The 3,574-nt window shown below is 41.9% G+C and overlaps 1 protein-coding gene across 1 annotated transcript in view; it reads left to right on the top strand.

Moving 5' to 3' along the window:
* The first annotated feature begins 1,294 nt into the window (after positions 1-1,294).
* emilin3b (elastin microfibril interfacer 3b) overlaps positions 1,295-3,574 on the top strand; it is a 38,292-nt gene continuing 36,012 nt past the window's right edge. The window contains exon 1 of the mRNA XM_019868421.1: positions 1,295-1,479. The gene's annotated coding sequence lies outside the window, so the exon portion shown is untranslated. The remainder of the gene's footprint in view (positions 1,480-3,574) is intronic.

Genomic DNA, 3,574 nt, shown 5'->3' with positions numbered 1-3,574 from the left:
CCTGATTTATAGATGTATTTTTTTTTTAATAGACCAGAAAGTGAGCAAGTGGCCAAGTGCCAATCCAGAATGTGGCAGCACATGTGAGCCATTAAGCAAGAGACGTTTCAGTCAGGTAGGTGTAGTAGCTAGTCATCCTGCAAGTATTTTCAATACGTTTTTGGGAGGTGGAGGGCGACTGCCACCATACAAAACCCAACTGTATATGCGGCAAAAAGAGGTGAGGAAGAAGTCCTGGAGCAGGCATTCATTTGCATCTTATAAATGTAAATGTACAAGTATATGTAATATGGCACAGGACGTATGTCTCACGCTTTTGCTTCAAGTAAAATAAACTACAATTCTTAAGATCTTCTGTAGCTACAGATGTACAGGAAAACCAAAAATGCATTTAAAATGAACACTGAAAGCTCATCTGTGATATTAACTGACAAACACAAATGCAGGACATTTTTCCTATGATTATAGTGAGTTTTATTTACTTTTAAAAAGTGTAAAATGTAGTAGCACTTTGTTTTCTTTTTTTAAATAATAATAATTTATTTATTTTTATATCTATATTTTGGCTATCACTTCCAAGCACAAACTCGTTACGCTCACAAATGATGGGGGAGGGGGGGGGGGGACAGACTAAATATTGACAATAGTAGAATTTCGTCCGTCAACGTAATCATCACTAACCGTATTAAATACTGACAGACCTCTCAGTCGATCACTGACGGATGTTCGTTTTGCACCCGCTTGTCTGCTTGTGTTTGGTCACAGGGAATACAAGCAGGTTTGCTTTCATAGATGAAAAATGGAAACGCATTGTACTTCCTGTAGATATGCACCAAAGACCTTTAGTCCACCAGTGACCCAAGAAGAAGAAGAATCACAACGAGCATTTATAGACAGCAGGAGCAGGAGTACAAGTGACTTGGATTGGAGTCTAACCCTTGGCCACAATGCAAAATGGGATTCTGGTTAAAGTAAGCCCTTTTAAACTTTAAATGAAAGCCTTTGCCATTTCAGGCATCACAATGGCTGTAGGCAGCCAAGAGCGTCCTCCCGCTGTATTTAACCACAGAGAAGGTCATTCGGTCAGACTGACAGAAGTCCATCACTGCTTCCGTCAGTATTTCAAGCCCACACATGTGGGCCCGGTCCATCCCTCGTTGTCGTCAGCCAATCGACATTGAGAACGTAAATTTCCACGTCACGTACTGGTGCTGCACAAGCCAACACGCACCCAAAAAAGAAAAACATTAAAACAAAAATGACACACACACAGAAGAAAAAAACCCACAAGACGATGATGAAAACATCAAAGAGATGCTGGAAAGTGTTTTATGACATGACATTACAAAAATAATGCTGCCAGTTTGTCCCAGTCTCAGCCCTCTTCAAACCACCCAAGCTAGTACTGCCACACTACCCACACACACAGCTCTCCAAGGGGTCCGGAACGAGGCCAATTGAACAACCGATTGAAGTCTGGTAACTGGAAACAAAAACAGCTTTGCCATGCTTTAGTGTTCAAAGTTGTGTAACAGAGCGGAGGGCAAGGTCCCTTTGGTTTTCTCTTGATGATTGAGGTATGTCTGGCAATATACAGTCAGCTCCTTGTTAGTAACCAGCAACATGTGCAAAAATAAATATATATATATATATATATATATATATGTAAAACACTATTAAATTATGGAAGTGACGCAAGAGTAGACGGTGTGGCACCAGAGCTCCGCGGAATACAGATAGTCGATAGTCCGGATCAATTGACAGTTCTACATTATCCATCCATCCACCCTGAACTGGTTGCCAGCCAATCGCAGATTTCTATATTAATATTTCAATTTGTTTTTCTTATTCTGCTACGTGTTGTGCTCAAGTCTATCCATCCATCCCTTTTCTGATCTGTTATATCCTCACAAGGGTCATGGGGCATGCTGGAGCCTATCCCAGCTGTCTTCGGGCAGTAGGCGAGGTACACCCTGGACTGGTTGCCAGCCAACCGCAGGGCACACACACCGATGAACCATCCGTGCTCACACTCACACCTCGGGACAAATTAGAGTGTTCCATTAACCTGTCATGCATGTTTTTGGAATGTGGGAGGAAACCAAGCTACCCGGAGAAACCCACGCAGCACATACAAACTCCACACAGGAAGGCCAGAGCCGGAATCGAACCCTGCACCTCTGCACTGTGAGACCGATGTGCGAAGCAGTCATTCACCGTGCCGCCATGTGGTCAAGTAGTTCACGTAATTGTTCTGACATTTTTTTCTGTGTCATTGTCAGAATTACATTTTGTCGACTGAACCTTTTTGTGCCTTGAGTTGATAGGCAAATGCTTGTTTGTTGAGCAGATACAAGACTGAATGCGGCTCTGCTCCTGCCAAACTGTGTTGCAGGTCATGTTTATTTCTTTACAATTTTGCTGTATCAAGTTGTTCATGTCGTTATTTTTCATTTGTTTGATTGTGTTCGTGGCGCAAACGCGCATTTCACCGCGGCCACCATTCATTGGTATTACGCAGTCACGTCTCTGCTCCGTGCGGTGTGTTCAACGACACTTCACAAATGGGACCGGATGTGTTCTTTTTTTCTTTTACTGTAAATAATTGTACAAAAAAAAGGGGATTCTGATCAGTTTTACCAGATTGCTTTAGTTAAAAACATTCGACAATCACACGTATAGTTTGTTTTCTTCAGAACAGAAACAGTATTTTTTCGTAGTCAAGAGCTACGAGGAACGCAGAGTGATATGAGACTGAGTGCAGCTCTGTTCCTGCCATATTGTGTTACAGTGCTACAATAAAAAGAACATCTGTAATCCACCTGCGCGTCAGTGATATTTTGAAGCGACAGCAACGTGGAGCTGCAAACTGCCACACCCCGTAGTGGCCCGTCACATATGTACTACAAATTTAAGATTTACTCAACAAACCAAACTGTTTATAATTTCACCAAATAAAAAAGCAAAGGGCAAAAAAAGGAAACAACAACAACCAAAGAGAAACCAAACAAATGACACAACTACGAGTTTAAATTCTCAGTTTAAAGTTTATCAACTTTGACTGGAGAGCTTCTTTTGGAGCGTGGGAGAGATCTTATCTAAACAGCAGCGACCAATTGCAACAAAGAGCACACAAATTATCAGAAGTTTCTCATCTTCCAATCGGGACAAGAAACACATAATAGTGTGTACCCGCCACGCTGCAGCCAAACAGACTCAAACGGGGATCAGCCCATTCCACCAACTCAAGCAGCTTTCCTTCCACTGACCTCTTCGGAACCAACACTACGCTTTGCACAGGTAATGTGCATGAGCGCATAGAACACGCTAAGCGGAGACTGTAGAGATGCGTTCAATGTCAAGGGAAGCCATAATGCCCCAACTAAAAACTTATTTAAAGAAATATAGTAATTTTAATAACAATAATAATAAATATATATATATTTGCACATTCATTAATATAACAAGTAGTAGTTGTTAGAGTGCAGCAGTGGGTTAGGGGCAGTGTACGTGTTTTCGTGTGTGTGTGTGTGTGTGTGTGTGTGTGTGTGTGTGTGTGTGTGTGTGTGTGTGT

Source organism: Hippocampus comes, unplaced genomic scaffold (genome assembly GCF_001891065.2).
Source record: "Hippocampus comes isolate QL1 unplaced genomic scaffold, H_comes_QL1_v1.1 scaffold41, whole genome shotgun sequence".
In the NCBI taxonomy this organism is placed as follows: Eukaryota; Metazoa; Chordata; class Actinopteri; order Syngnathiformes; family Syngnathidae; genus Hippocampus; species Hippocampus comes.
This window is presented reverse-complemented; position numbering and strand designations above follow the sequence as displayed.